The following is a 16,394-nucleotide window of genomic DNA, read 5'->3' on the forward strand; positions in this document are numbered from 1 at the left end:
CTGATTATGGGCTGTCAAACCTCAGAAATTCGTAGCTGTCTCTAATTTTTTATTTTATTTTAAATGGAACAGAAAAGGAACATAGACTTCTTTTAGTGTGAAGTCATAAATACTCCTGAGAGGAGGTGGATTTTGCAGGACTCCTGGTGTACAACAGGTGAGGATGCATGCCTAGGTAGTGATGCAAGTGTGAGGAGCAGCCCCGTTTCTTGGCAGTGGACAGTAAGTACTGAGGAGCTTTATCATGAGCACATTAAAACATTTATGTTCAGCTCCACAGATTTCCCTTGGGCCATTTGTTGTGATATGTCATATTGGAAATGTCGTGAAGAGGAGGACTGTCTTTCTCTGCTACATTTAAGACCTACAAAGCTGTAATTATAGTCATTATTTCAAGGCCATTTCCCATTCTGTGGTGCCCAAGTGGGCAGAAGGACAGAGTTGGGCGATGAAGGTGTTGGAGGTGGTGTGGATTTACATCCAGGCAGGACTGTGCTTGGTGTTGGAGGAGATGGGAAGATGCATGTATGAGTCTGGGAGGAGGTGGTTGCACAATATGTGCCCACAGAATCACAAAAGCACTCACAAGCACATTTGCACACACTTTTTTACTCATGTTGGACCACTGTCCCACAGCACTGACTGTTATGTGTCCCTCTGCCATGTGCTGGAGTTTGCTGAGATCACCTTGGCTTGCAGGGAACTGTAGATAAGACAGAGGACCTCTCCCACGAGGAAAGGCTGAGAGAGTTGGAGTTGTTCAGGCTGGAGAAGAGAAGGCTCCAGGGAGACCTTAGAGCCCCTTCCAGTGCCTAAAGGGGCTTTGAGAAAGATGGGGTCAGTCCTAGCAGGGCCTGTTGCAATATCACAAGGGGTATGGATTTTAAACTGAAAGATGGTCCATTTAAACTAGATACAAGGAGGAAGGTTTTTACAATAAGGCTGGTAAAACACTGGCACAGGTTGTCCAGAGAGGTGATGGATGCTCCATCCCTGCCAACATTCCAGGCCAGGATAGGTGGGGATCTCACTGAAGATGTCCCTGTTCATGGCAGGAGTTTGAATTAGATGATCTTTAAATGTCTTTCCCAACTCAAACCCCTCTGTGATGCCTCCTGGATCCTGGCATCAGTCAGCTCTTATGTGCAGATGGGAATGCTGCTGATCCCCACAGTTGCTGCATGGCAGGTATCTACAGACAAGTCAGCCTGTGGGGGGAAGTAAGGTGAGGACAGGTAGCAAAAAGCTGATGTTGAGGACTGAAATGCATCCCAGGAGGTGAGGTACCCCTGGGGGCACACCTGGGTGTCTCCCTCCTTTGGCCACTACCTCCCTGTGTGACCACAACAGGTCCCTCCAGGTTTTGTGTTTCCACTGCTGTGTTGATGGAGCACCTCCTTGCTTTTCCAGGGCAGGGATTGTCTTTGATGTTGCAAGTAAAGCAGTAGTGGCTGGCCTAGCATGATAATATGCCCTCTTGGCAAGGTCTGTGGACCTCTCTGTAGTATGGATGGGTAATTGTAGTGACACAACTTCAGCCAGTGCCCAAAGCCAGTAGCTGTGGTTCTTCTGATGTTTCCATCCCTGACTTTCCCAAGATGTTAAAGTCTGCAGTGAAACGACCCTGACTTGCATCAACCATCCAGACTTTTAGATCATTGCCTCATAAAACTTGTGCAAAATAAACACAAAGTTCAAAACAAGGGATGGCTTGGATTTTCCTCTGGACCCCAGAGATTGTTATTTTGATCTTTTCAAACTTTCTAGAACGCAGTGACAGATTGGGGAATTGGGTGGGATAGTCACCTGGAATGAAAGAAGTCGATGAAAGAGTTTTGGGGCAGTGAAAAAGAGATGAGGAACCTTAGACTGCTGGCCATCCAGTTAACCTAACTATAGCCAAGGAGTGTCCATCTTCATGGAGAGGGCTGTTAAGCATTGGAAGGGGCTGCCCAGGGAGGTTTTGGAGTCCCCATCCCTGGAGATGTCCCAGGAATGACTGGATGTGGCACTCAGTGCTCTGGGCTGGGTGACAAGGTGGGGATCAGTCAGAGGGTATCCCTGATGATCTTGGAGGGCTTTTTCAGCCTTAATGATTATTAATCAGTCAGGAGGTGGGATGATCGTGTATGATGTAGTTGGTGGGAGTGGCTCCAGAAAGAGAGGACTTGGAATGGGCAGCACAAGGGAGGAGCACACAGCTCAGTCCCATCTGGTGGGAGACTGGAGCTGGATGTTTGTTGTTGTGCTAATTTCTGCTAATGAGCAAAGGGCAAGGCTTGAGATCCAGCTGCTTGGATGGGTTGGGGTTTTAGAACAGAACAGGGTTGGATTAATGCAAATTCAATCAAATTTGAGAGGGAGAGTGGTTTTATTTTCCCTTTTAAATCCTCTGTGGGCTCTTCACAATGAATTTCTGGTGACTTCCATGGTGTGAGTTCTGCTCAGGTTCCATGCACGACCTTGACTAAGCCACTCTAGATGAGATACATTAAACTGATTTTGGTGGGTACCTAAATAAGGGCTGGAATCCCCGTGCACCTGGTCCTCAGCTATGAAGCCCGTGAGTTAATCCCATCTGGGGACTACCCAAATACATAGGCTTAAGTGTGTTTATCTGGTAATTGAATTCCTGTGCTTTTTTTCCCAACTGGGGGATCAGAAATGATGCTTTTCTCCCAAGCTCTGTGAGGTTTATGGGGCACCTGGAAAGATGGGCCTACAGCAGTGTGGAGCTTTCCAGAAAAATAGGAGGGAATTTGCCACCTACTCCTCGTGATAGTGATTTGTAAAGCCAGCTGATGCCTGTGGACTAGTGATCACAGGGGTAGATCTTTCAGGTCTGTCTGATGCTTCTTTGCTCCTTTGTAGGTGGAGGTGGCTGAAATTTTAGGGCCCAAATCCCCAGGAGACCATCTGAGCAAGTTATTTTTGCTGGTTTTTTTTTGCTTTTAGTCAAAAAGCCTCCTCCCTTCCCCTTCAAAGCCTTCCTCTGCTCTTCATTTATTCCTCTGAAATCATCCTGTTTCCTTCTTCCCACCAGGATTCCCTCCCTACCAAGAAAACCCAAGCTGCATATTTTAATGCTTGAGATAGATATAAAATATGATTGAGGGTCTGGGCACCTCCATCTCAAAATGCCTGCCATGCCTGTGAAGGTTTTTCCAAACAGCTACTGCCTGCAAATGCTGGCTGGGAGGAGACTGGCCTCTGGGAGAAGGGCTTTTTGCATTAGGTGACTGTGCTGGGGTTCAGAGCACCATTGAATGCAGGCTGGGTGATTCCCCTCCGACCAGTGGGTTTTCCAAGCCCTTATTCCCATCTCCACATACCCAAGGGACAGTCTGGAGGAGCACAAGCTCTCAGTACCTCTGGTGTAATTCATCCTCACTGGGCAGCATCCCTAATTCTGCTGTCATTTGCGAGGGTGCAGCTCTGATGGCTCTGCTGGGAGCGTTATCCCTGCACGGTAATGGAGGAGTAGTCAGGGTTTTTTTAATCACTTATTCCAGATGTAATTCCCAGGCTGTTCTGAGTCATGTCAAGAGCTGCAAAACAAGGCGTCCAGCCTCTGTCCCTCGTGTTGGGCAGCCGATGACATCGGTGGTGCACAGCACCCCGTGCCCTGCCTGCCGTGCCCTGGCTCTGCGCACACACAGCCCGGGGAAAAGAGAGGTCCCTCTCTCTGCTAGAAAAAAGAAGTGCAAGGGGCAAAAATGTGAGCCAAAGGGCGGTTTGCCACAGTGACAGCGAGCGTGGCTCTCAAAAGCTGTCTCGGAGCTGTGCTGCGGGTCTGTGGGAGTGACGTGGAACACACACATGCCGTGAGGAAAACCACCTGGCAGCCAGGGGAGATGCTGCATCTCAGGAGGAGGGTGTGGTTTAGGAGGTACCATCTGCTCCCTGCAGTACAGGGTGCTGTTAGGGAGCATGGATAGGTGGCTGTTGGGAGGAGAAAGAAGAGGGATGAAATGGTGCCTCCCATTGTTGCCCAGAGAGGTGGTGCGTGCCCCACCCCTGAAAATACTCAAGGCCAGCTCTGAACCTGATCTAGTTGAAGATGTCCCTGCCCATGGCAGGGGAATTTGGACTAGATGACCTTTAAAGGTCCCTTCCAACCCAAAAGATTCTATGGTTCTGTGATTCCCAGGGGCTCTGTATTTCCCATAAGGCTGCTTTGGGTGAAGGTCAGAGATACATCTGGCCAGGACTGTGGGTGCCCAGATATGCTCGACGGGGAGAAGCATCCTGGGATCCCCTGGGATGAGATTTCTGGGAAGGAAACGTCCCATCTCCCTCAACCCAGAAGGCTGGGGGAGATTGGGTTAACAACTCATTATTGCTGGTGCACTTGGGGGACAAGGCGGTTTTACTTTGTTTTATTTTGATGTTAAAGATATCCTTTAAAGAAGTGTCAGCCCATAGATTGTCACTTTTATGATTCAAAAATTGTAGCTGCTTGCCTGGGGTGTATTCGAGAACAGCAAGGAAGAGACTGTATTGGATTAATAAGTGAGGGTTTAATCCATTTTCATTATTTGCGTAATAATGTCCTCTAATTAATAGGTAATGGGCAGCCTCCGGATTAATCCATGAGTGGGGTCTGCAGTGACGCCATCAGAAAAGGATTTTATTGCTGGGAAGTACAGCTTTGTTTAGTTTTTCTAGTAAATTTAGTAACTGTGAGAGCCAAAGGGTGTCTGTGAGAGTGTGTGCTGTGCCTGGGGTGGTAGGGTCTTTCAGGGACAACACGCAAATTCCCTAAATGCATCAGACCTGGAACACAACCAGGGTTTTGTTCAAATTCTATTGCTGGTCTACTGCAGGCAGGGGCCAGCCAAGAAGCTGTTCCTGTGTTTTAATCTGCCTTAAGTAGGTTGGAAAGTAGCTGCTTGTATCGTGGCCATGGTTTCCCCCTGTTTTGTCCTTAAAAACCTACCATGCAGTCATTTTGGTGTCCCTTCTTCAGCTGGTGGATACCCTCCTGCTGGTCTACAGGCACAGGAGTGGTTCCTGTCTCAGAGACATGCCAGGAGGGGGATCTCTCTCTCTATCTCCATCTCTGTTTCTCTCTTCTTTCTTATGCTTTGGTTATGACAGTGTTTGTGATAAGTGGAACAGGATTACTTCAGATACAAATCTTGGCATGAAGCAAAACCTCATATTAAATTTTTGGGGTGTAAAGGAGATAGAAGATGGGAGGCCAGCCTCTTCACTGTAGGTAGGTCCTGGCAGCAGGTAGGACTTGAGGCTCAGAGAACTGCAGGATGCAGCATTTGGAGAGCTCACCTTGTGAGATGAAATAGGCAAAGGGATGCAGATGTAGAGGAAAACTGGGAAAGCAATGGGATGTAGATCCAGGATAGCTGTTTCTTGGTTTTCTTCTTCACCAAACTGCCTTAGTGCTGTCCCACCTTAATTCTGGTGACTATTTTGCCCCAAGAGATTGAAGGACTTTTCCCTACACCCTGATGTGCACTCAAACACTGGCCCAGGTTGCCCAAAGAAGTTGTGGCTGTCCCATCCCTGGAAGTGACCAAGGCCAAGTTTGATGGGGCTTGGAGCAACTGGGTCTAGTGGAAGGTGTCCCTGCCCATGGCTGGGGGTGGAATGAGATGAACCTTAAGGTCCCTTCCAACCCAAACCATTCTGTGATGTTGTTTCCTACGGTGATAATCATGCTGCCTTCAGAGAGATGTTGTGGATGTGGCTTTGGCTCTGTGTTGGGATTTGCACCTGCTTGTACCAGCAGTGAGCTGAGACCTTAGAACTTATTTAATTTCCTTTCAGTTAATACACTCCCATCCTCAGATAGGAAAACTCCAGATACCTGCCCAGGGAGTTTTTCCTCTTGTTTTCCACTGAACTCTTGTGAGATACTATGGTCTTTGAGTGATGCTTATAGGCTCTGTCAGAGGAGAAACATTGTTCTGATGGACAGCAGGTATTCTGGAAATAAATTACACAAAACCCCCCAGATTGTGGAAATAAAAAATGTGTATTTTTGTTGTTTCTGTGGCTGCGAACAATCTCGCCTCACCAAAGGCTGCACTTCAAAAGAGAAAACACAATTTGGCTAAAATTGCCTGAATGAGGTCATAAAATTATACTCCATGAATGGTCCCGTTATTCACAAAGCACAGTTGCTTGGATGGAAATTGCTGAGGACCTTTCACTGATACAGTGAGGAAAAGGCAGAGGTTTCACGAGCCTCCTACAGTTTAGCTGCTGAGGGGATTAATACTAATGTAGCAGCCAAATACCCTATTAGAGCCCATTTATTCTCTACTATACTCCAGGGGCTGTTGCTCCTTGGATGTGATCTTGAGCAGAGTTCATCAGATACTGCTTGCAAGGAAATACATTTATTTTATACCTCAAACATCAAAACGTGTGTCCAGGGCCTCCTTTCCCAAAGCCCGGAGCTCTTCCTTGCCATTGCTCCTTTCTGTGAGTTGCTGCTCATATGTGGGATGCTTCTGAATGTGGTGTTGGTGGGAGAAAATACCTCATGCAGTGGATGCTCCACTTGCCTGCAATGACAGAGAACTCCTACATGAGCGAAATAGTTTCCGAAATTATTTGCTGTGCCAATCAACAAGGTCTGGACTCGTTCTTGAAGAAAAGAGTCAGGGAACCTTTAATGCATCTTGCCTGGAAGAGTGCATGTGCATCAAGTCTTGGATGCACCACCTTAGTGCTTTGGTCCAGCACTCACACACCTGGCAGGCTCAACAGGATTTCCTTCACTGCCTTGATTTCCAGCTGGAGGATTCCTGCTGATGAAAAGCGCAGGTCTGACTTTGTACCGACAGGTTTTCAGTTTAGGAGTCCAGAGAAAATGAGCAGCCTTAAATTAATGGCTGTGTTAATAGCCTTATATTGTCAGAGGGCAGGGTTAGATGGGATATTCTTGGCCGTGAGGGTGGTGAGGCCCTGGCGCAGGTTGCCCAGAGAAGCTGTGGCTGCCCTTGGATCCCTGGAAGTGTCCAAGGCCAAGTTGGACAAGGCTTGGAACAACCTGGTCTGGTGTTTCTGTGCATGGCAGGGTGGGTAGAACTAGATGATCTTTAAAGCCTCTTCCAACACAAATCATTCTAGGATTCCCAGGAGCTCTGTATTTCTCATAAGATTGCTTTTTAATTTTTTTTGTAGTTCAGCAGGTGAAGAGCCAACTCCTGTTAATAAGAGATTTTGGCTGAGCTTCAGGCATCGAAAGTTAAAAATCTGCAGAAAGGCATGGATTAAATACAGAAGTGTGGAGAATGGAGGAAAGGCTGAATGCGAAGAGGCTGCTTCTTCTGTCCCTAACCTCAAAAAGGCGAGAGGTAAAGGGATCCAGAGAAAGGACAACAGGGAAGAAAAGCAAAATATAGATCTCCTTTTTTTTTTTTCCCCCCTTCTTTTGCTATTGCATTAATTCTCTTTTTTCTGCAGGTGTCTTACAAAAGCAGTGTTTTGTCCTCTTCTGTATTTCGTGCCTCCCGTGTCCATGCCAGGATACCTGCTTTTATATGGCAGACAATGGGAGTGCAGCTGGCACTGAGCTGAAGCCTGAGCTGTTCTGCACCTCATGTGGATTCGAGTTCAAATAAACAGTTTGACTCGCTCAAGGAGTGAATCAGAAGAAGGAACTTGAGCCTCTAGCCTACAAGCACCGTGCTGTGAAAGCAAGGTGTATAAACATATGAGTTATTCTTTAGTGTGCAGTTCAATGTGAGGCTTGTGCTTGGAGGAGAGTCGGCGCTTCAGACCTCCCATAGCCCTGTTCAGGGTCTTGGTGGAGAGTGCAAGGATATCTTGGGTTAGACTTTACAGAAGGAGAGTGAAGTCTCTTGTAGGTTGGTTATCTGTCTGGTTCTCAGGTTTATCTTTGGTGCTAAGTGCTTCCAGTTTGAGTAAATGACAATGTTAAGAGGTAAAAACAGGAAAAGCAACCCATCCAGTGCCCCCACAGCAAAATGGGGATAAGGTGTTACTGATGGCAGGGGACTCTATACTCAGATTTCTTGCTGTTGGACAAAGTAGGTACCTTGTTAGCAATGCCTGGGGACAGGTTCTCCTGGCTGGACTGACTCAGAAACACTTTGGTCCATCAGTCACTCAGCAAGGTCACACCAGAGTGGTGACAGATTAAAGCCTAATGGTGCAAGTTTTCCTTTAACCATTGTCTATCCAAGCTGGATGGGAACCACTGAGTATGACAAGGGGGGGTGGTTTGAAACTAAATGAGGAGAGATTTAGAATAGATGTTAGCAAGAAACTCTTGCTTGTGAGGGTAGTGAGACCCTGGCATGTGTGGCTGGCCCATCTCTGGAAGTGTCCTAGGCAAGGTTGGACACAGCCCTGAACAACCTGACCTAGTAGGTAGCATCCCCACGGTAGTTGGGGGTGGAACTAGATGATCTTTAATCACTGTTCTGTGATTCTATGTGACATCTTCTAGAAGCAGGGTGGAGCTTCCTACAGCCGTGTTGGACAGCCCAAGTTCCTGGTGAGCACTGCAGCTGTTCTGGTGTCTCTGCTGAGTCCCACCACCAGCCTATGGAAAAGCAAGAATGGGTGTGACCACCCATGTGTCCCCAGAAGTCTTCACCAAGGCTTTTTGTTGATGGATTTGCTTATCTGCACAAGTGTAACTCGTATGAAGGGGTGTTGTGAGACGATGCCTTTGGTTCTCATTGCTGTCTGGTTTTGTCTTGCCTCCAAAGCCTTGCAAATCATTCATGGCATGACATGGTCGTCTGTATATGGGAGGTGAGATCTACTCAGAAATTGTTTTTATTATGTGTTAGCACTAGCAGATAAATAATGTTCCCTCTGAGTTGTGCACAGGGAGACAGTTTTCTCCCGTGCCTTCAAATCAGGTGGTTAATAAAAGCCATTAATCCCCATGAATGACAGCAGTATATTAGAAGTGAAACACATGTTAAAATAATTTGAGAGGCTGTTTTCAGGTCATAGGCTAACCCATTCTCTTCATATATAATGTTTTCATGAGGTGTAAATACTTCCAGGCTTGAGATGTTGGCTGGAGATCAAGCTTTGGGAATGTACAGAGGTGGATCATCCATCTGAGGGTATCAGCATCACAGTCTGGACCAAAACTAAACTGAACTTCCAATGTAAGTTAATTAAAGTAGATTTAGATTGGATATTAGGAAGAAATTTTATACTGTGAGGGTGGTGAGGCCGTGGCACAGGTTGCCCAGAGAAGCTGTGGCTGCCCCTGGATCCCTGAAAGTGTCCAAGGCCAGGATGGAGGGGGCTTGGAGCAACTTGGGCTAGTGGAAGGTGTCCCTGCCCATGGCAGGGGGTTTGGAACTTGGATGTTCTTAAAGGTCCCGCCCAGCCCAAACCATTCTGTGATTCTGTGAATTCAAAAGTTGAATTTGGGAAAGCCTGAACTATGCATAAGCTTAAATTGAATTTGGCAAGTGGACATGTTGAAAATCCCCAGGGAGAGTTAATTTATTTTTAATGTCCAGGCATTTCATGTGAGATGACAAAATGAAATGTGTCATTTCGGAAATGCCAAAACATTTTGACATCTTCTCAATGAAGCTTTTTAATTTTTTGTTTGGAAAATGCAGTTAACAGTTAGAAGGAGGAAAGGTTAAACAAGACTTGGTAGTGAACTAGTGCATTTTGTTTTGATTCAAAGAAAACATGTAGGGGTAGCAAACTTTTTCTTTTTCCATCTTGCCAAACCCCTTTCCCTTCCCCCCCAAATCTGTTTCTCATTGACTCAAACTATTTTTCTCTCACTTTTAGCACGAGAGTCACTGGATTAAAAAAAATTAATTTATCCACCCCTTCCAGCTCCCGGAATGCCCTGGTTTGGAAATTGTGACAAGAACTGATGGAAAACCCTTGCAGGAATAGGTAGAACAACCCCTTAACATCTGGTGATCCTAAAGACAGGATTTCATGGTGGGGCTGTAAGGAGGCCTGTGGTGCCCAACGCAGCATCCCAGCCCTCCCTGGCCATCCTGGGCTCCACAGGTGAGCAGGTGGGACCCTGAATAACCCAATGGCAGGAGTTACTGGGGGGCCACTGCGGGGCTGGAGAAGGTGATGAGGCACTTTGGGGAGGTGGCACCACAGCTTATGGAGCACTATCCCAGCTGAGCCCACCAAGCACAGACAGGTGGTGGATGCCCTGTCTCTGGGAGTGCTCAAGGCCAGGCTGGATGAGTCTTGGAGCAACCTTGTCTAGTGGAAGGCTCCCTGCCCATGGCAGGGGCGTTGAACGAGGTGGTCCCTTCCAACACAAACCGTTCTATGATTTTACAGTTCTAAACTTCTGCGCTCTCCTATCAACACCTTCCTATCTGCCTGAAAGCAAACTCTGTTGTTTTTTTTTTCTGGGCAGTGCCTCTTTTTTGGAGATTAAACTCAACAGACAGCTCAGTGGTGCAAGATGTTTTGCTTTGTAGGGCTTGTTACCACCCGTCTGGAGGTGGAGCAAGACTGTTCTGACACTGGGTACTGCAACAAGCCATTGATCTTGACGTGCCCTCTTTGCAGGCAGTAATGTGTGTTCCTTCCTTAGCATTTTGGGCAGGAGATGCATCATGCTGCCTGCTGGAGCCCAGGGAGGAGCATCATCAAAATGAGGGATGCCAGAGACTTAATTGATCTTTGAGGATCAGCCCCCAGCTCATTTCTGTCTTCAGCTCCTTTCTACTGTAATCGTTCCCCTGGGTTTGAAGAACTGGTAAGAGAAGAATTTTGCTTTGGAGTGAACCTCTACTAGTTTTATGCTGGGTTCTGGAGGAAACCATGCGATATTCAGTAGGAAGGAAACAGATGAGATCGGAAAAAAAATAAAAATCACAGGGTTGTCCAGAAATTACTCTGAAAAAGCTGCTGAATTTCCAAACCAGAGCATGAAATCCTTTGTGCCTTTTTCCCCTATTCAAACCATCCCTTTTCAATCTGCGGGGATGTAATTCTCTGTCGTGTTATCAGTTGCTCAGCAGCCCATTCCTGCCAAAATACTGGCAGCCTTTTTGCAAGGGCAACATCATCAAATGGAGGGGCTGAGGAGACTGGAGGTCAGGGCTGGACAATTTGACTTCCCTAATTACCAGGCAAAGCTTCCAAATTCATCCCAAAAGCGAGTCAGGGGTGGTTGGGAAGCGTGGGGGGGAGTGAGGGACCCCACTGGAATTGCTGGATAATCCCAATTCCCGCTGGTGACTCGGAGCTGTCAACGCCACAACGTGCGAGACGGAGGTCTCAAACCTCTGGAGGAACATTTTGCACAGTGTGGATCCAGTAGCTGTCATCCACATCCGAGGTTTGGGAAGAGCTGTGTGCAGAGGGGTGGCAGCATCCTCGTAGCTTTTGTTTCTTTAATTGCTAACAGCAAGGCATTGCTCCTCACTGGAGGAGAGGGGGAATGCTCAAGTTTATATTTTCTCTTCTCCTGTTACTTTTACCTGACTCGCTTCACTCTCTGCTAGTGGATATTTCTGCTGTTAAAATAGACTTAACTAGCACCAGAGCAGTACTTATTGGTTTTTTTAGAGCTCATTTAATGAGATGGCAATAGGGAAATGTCATCAAACATTTACTTGGTGCTGCCTAAGTGTTGGTGTAGCAGGGCCTTCAGATGGTTGCCCTTATGTGGGGGAAAAACGTTTTGTGTTACTCATGCTGTAAACAATTGTGTCTGGAAAAGGCAACTTGTAGCTCTCTTTGCCACAGGGTGCAAGGCAAAATTCATTTTCTGTGTCAGCAGCAGAGTTTGGACGGGATCTGGAAGGGATTTGTGTGGCTTGATAGGTAAAACTATACCTGCTCTGCATGGTGGTTTTTCTTTTGCTTTAGCTGCTGTGGCCCTAATCCTAAAAAAAGGCAGAGTTGTCACCCTTGGGCTATTTTGTGCAAGTCCCTGATGCACTAGGGTTTGTAAGTGACTATTGTTGGTGATGTCTCTGCTTGACACAATGGGGAGAGATACTGTAGAATCCTAGAAGGGTTTGAGTTGGAAGGGATCAAAAGATCATCTTAGAAATCATCTCATTCCAGCCCCCTTCCATGGGCAGGGACACCTTCCACTAGCCCAAGTTGCTCCAAGCCCCGTCCAACCTGGCCTTGGACACTTCCAGGGATGGGGCAGCCACAGCTTCTCTGGACAAACCTGTGCCAGGGCCTCACCACCCTCACAGAGAATTCCTTCCCAATATCCCATCTAACCCTGCCCTCTGGCAGTGGGAAGCCATTCCCCCTTGTCCTGTCCCTCCATTCCTTGTCCAAAGTCTATTTAGGCTGCCTGTGTTTTATTTTTTTTCTTTATATAGTGCAAGTGGGGAGTGCCCACATGGTGATACAAAGCAGGGAGAGAAATGCTGTTAAATGCTGATTATTTCTTCGGGTGGGCACTGCAAGGGTTCACTCAGAGGTCTGGGGGGAAGGTTGTTTTTGTGATTCTGTAAATGGCTGCACTTGAAGGTGGTGATTTGAATTGCTCTGGTCCCTAATATATATATATTTTTATTTATATATATTTATTTGCCTGGGTACAGCCAGTGGGGCAAGGCTTTGGCTTAACCTCCCCCCCCCTCCCTTATTAGCCAGGATGCTTCTGTTATCTTCTGAGATGAAAGGTGCCCCAGAAATGTAAACTACCAATGAGCCGTGCTCCTTTTAATGTAAAATACTGATAATAAATACTATCCTGCTGTTCTCCTCGTCCCTTGGCATCACAAAGCACTCCATAAATTGCACTCCAGCCCTTTGCATTCCAGCTGTTGCACGTACTGAGATAGAGCCGTGCGTGGGAATAAAAGAAATACTATCTTTGGGGCCACTGCTTATGTTACCCACAGGTTAATGTGAGTGGTTTGTGTTTCCCTTCACTCCCCCTTATCCCAGACTCTGATCCATGTTGATTTGGAGGCTGAGTTCAGCCTGCAGCAGTTTATGCCTTTTATTTCAGTTGAGCCCTTGTACCAGGTTGGCACAGTGGCCGCCTCGCATCCCTCTGGCCAGGGCAAAGCTGGTGACCTGTTTTTTGCTCACCAGGCAGTGGGTTGAGGCTCAATGAAATACTGGGTGTTCACCTGTGCTAGAAAAGGTGCGGGGTCATATTTTTGGCCACCTTGCTTCACTGCCTTTTCCCATGGATCTAAAACTGGCGCCTGGCGCGATGCGATGCTCAGGTTTCCCTTTGGCAAGTGGTGTTCCCCTCCCTTCTGGGCTTAGGTTTTTGTTCATGGAAGAGAGTCTCAGCCACCACTAAATCACGTTTCCCTTCTGTCAGCTGCACCTTCTTCCCATCCAGCATCCACTCAGAGGGTGAGTGTTTGGAAGGAGGGACAAGTGTGTCTGAGCTCTGAAATTTCTCCATAGGGACCTCCTGGCTTCTCAGTACATCCTTTAGCTCTCTGATTGCCCTTCCTTCCTTATTCCCATGCTTTTGGCCAAGGAGAGAACATAAACCAGTAAGCCACATGCTGTCCCAGCCCATGCACAGCAGGCAAAATTCCCCAAGTGAAATTTATTTTTTATTTTCATTAGACGTCCAAAACTCTTTCCTAACACTGAGCCATCTACATTTTGGAATTATAAAATGGTTTGGTTTGGAAAGGACTTTTCAAGGCCATCTATCCAACCCCCTTGTGATGAGCAGGGACATCTTCCCCTAGATCAGGTTGCTCAGAGCCCCCTCCAACCTGGCCATGAATGTTTCCAAGGATGGGGCAGGCACTGCCTCTTTGGAGGTTGTTTTCGTCCTCCAAAAGTGGAAAGCTAAAGATGTCATTGATATGGAACTGCAAACTGGCCTTCACACTCTTGTTTGGAGAGGCTCAGCCAGGAGCCTTATCCAAATAATCCAAATTCAGACTGGACTCCCGTGATCTGGCAGCAGCCCAGGGGATGATAACCTCCATCACAAAGGTCCAATCCAGCAGCCTGGGTTATTTTAAAGCAGGCAAGTGGAAGAGCCCACTGAGATAAATGCTCAGGTAATCACACAGGTCCAAACTGTGAAACCACCTTATGTCATCAAAGCAATTTGAAAATCAATTTGATGTCTGGCAGGGAGGCAGACACATCAGGTCCCTTTGGCGTTCATTAGCATTCAGGTGGCAGTGCTCTGCCAAAGCTGCTTTTGCTGGGAAAGCCATTAGAAAAAAAAATTAAAGGAGGGGGAAAAATTAAAATTAAGCATTAACCATAATTTCCTCTCATTAAAGGTAACAACAGCCCCAGTGTCAGTCTGGAACGGGGCTGGTTGATGGGGTTTTGAGACAGGGAAGCAGAGTGCACACCACAGAAGTGAAGTGATGATCAAATAAGAAAGCAAATGAGGCTCCCCCCTCGTTTTTAACAAAGGCAGGAGCGGGGCCAGTGGCAGAGTGGTTTAACCGAGCAGTTAGAAAATTGGAGGTCAAAGCCTGACATGGCTATTGATGAATTGAGGGTGTTGGAAGAAGAGTAGCAGACATCACGAGTGGGCTGCAGGGACTGGAACATGAAGCAAGATTAAAAGAAGTTAAGTACCTGGAGGTGGTGTGGCTGCATGGCAGCGAGGTGAACCATAATTACAGTCACCACATACTGCAGACTGGAGAGAGACAAAGGGAGAGAGGATCAGAGTGGGGTAAGGCAGAGAAAGGGGGTAAATTCAGGCTGTTCTCTCCAGATGCTGTGTTTCAGCAGGTTGTGTGGTGCAACACCTGCTGCTCACCTCTTTTTGGCCATCTCTTCCTGAGTTATTCTAGTTAATACTCTGATCTTTCCCATATAGCTGCAGGTCATTAATGAAGGGCTGGATTTTGCTCTGCTGGCTGGAGATGGGATTGTCTAAGGCAACCTACAGTGCCTGCTGCTGTAAAGCATCCTCCTGGGCATTGTGTTCAATGCTTGAAGGAGCAAATCCTTTTAAGATCTGGCCTGGTAGTTCATACTGTGAGGGTCATACTAGGCAAGGTGTTGGGATGGAGCCGGCTCAAGGCTCTCAGGAAGGAGTTTCTACCTGGAATGGTCAGGTGTCAGGCTCATGTTGCAGCTCTTCTTGCAGTGGTGTCACTTACTTGCCTTCATTTGATGAGGTCGCTCGTTTTCATGAAGACTTTTATGAGCTTCATAACTTCCTATCATCATGCCTCCCTTTGAAACTAAGTGGAGATGATGCCCTGGGCAGGTGACGTACTGAAAATTGTAGATGCAGAGACCTGCATGTGTTTTTTTTTTTATTAAGCTTTCTAGTTTACAAATTCAAGCACTAAATGAATCTCTAACTATTGCGACTGCAAAATTGTGAATCCAAGCATAGCAGCACCTCCCTGAGTCTGCAGGTAGCCTGAGACAGTGAAAGAAAGGGTGAAACTCCTCCCCTGCCCTTTACCAAATGCTTCTACCACTCAGCTTGGTGACTTTGCCTTGTTTGCTCTAGACTAACCTTTTCTCCTGATGGTTGTCTTGGTTTCTTAGTCGACGAAGGGAATGGACTAAGGAATGGCAGGGGGTTTGGAACTAGATGGCCTTTCAGGTCCCTTCCAACCCATACCAGCCTGTGATTCTATGGTTCTGAGTCTCCCAAAGCGTGTATGAACAGTACTTTTCCATTCTTGCATTGTGATGGATCGATTGATTGATTGAGGCCATGTCTGCATATACCATTTTTCAGCCTGGCTTCCAAGGAAACAAACCTGAGACCTGGCTCTGTCTCTGTCCACATATCCCCTGTCAGTAATTCTTGCACCATGCGGTGGCTCAGGGTCGAATCTGTTGGAGGGCTAGGAATAATTTGAAACTCCTAGGTTTCTTCAGAATAAATATCTTGCTGAGACCCTAATGACCTGAGTGAGGAAACATCTGCAGTGATATGAGACACCAGTGAATCCGGTGATGGCAGAGCTGTGTGATGTGGTTACCACCCAACTGCAGATGGGTGGATGCTTTTAAACAAATTAATCCTAGGGGTGCCTGCAATCTCTGTGCAGCCAGACACTCCTAGAATGAATCCTGGACCTGATTCTGAGCTGTCTGGCATCTCATGTAGTCATTCAGCTTCTGCAGAGCAGGGACAAGGAGCAGCCACGCTGATGTTTGGCTGTGAGGCACCGAGGGATTGAGCCTCTTGCATGTGTCTGAGCAGGGCAGACATGAGCCTTGAGTCAAATTAAAAAACACAGCGACTTCTGAGTTCGTTAGACATGACTAAGGGCTGCTTGGGTTAATGGAAAAGTTGAGGAAAGCTTAATTGTTCCTGCATAAAGAGCACATGGAGGAGCTGTGAAGGCAATCAGAGGCGATGCGCGTAAGGTGTTACTTGTCTGCTTGTAGGGTGGAAGTGGGTAGATAAACCAGCATCACTTTGTGCAAGAAAGAAAAGTACAAGACTCAGAAGCTTTTATTTTGGGGGCTGTTGGTGC

General features: G+C 47.0%; 1 protein-coding gene and 1 long non-coding RNA gene across 3 annotated transcripts in view; both read left to right on the forward strand.

Moving 5' to 3' along the window:
- Window positions 1-16,394, forward strand: part of ZBTB7C (zinc finger and BTB domain containing 7C) — a 155,337-nt gene that overhangs the window by 23,832 nt on the left and 115,111 nt on the right. The window lies entirely within an intron of this gene.
- Window positions 90-7,613, forward strand: LOC135407394 (uncharacterized). The gene is made up of 3 exons (XR_010426854.1): window positions 90-222; window positions 7,156-7,328; window positions 7,438-7,613. It is a non-coding gene; the product is annotated as an uncharacterized LOC135407394 (long non-coding RNA).

Source organism: Pseudopipra pipra, chromosome Z (assembly GCF_036250125.1).
Source record: "Pseudopipra pipra isolate bDixPip1 chromosome Z, bDixPip1.hap1, whole genome shotgun sequence".
NCBI classification, from domain to species: domain Eukaryota; kingdom Metazoa; phylum Chordata; class Aves; order Passeriformes; family Pipridae; genus Pseudopipra; species Pseudopipra pipra.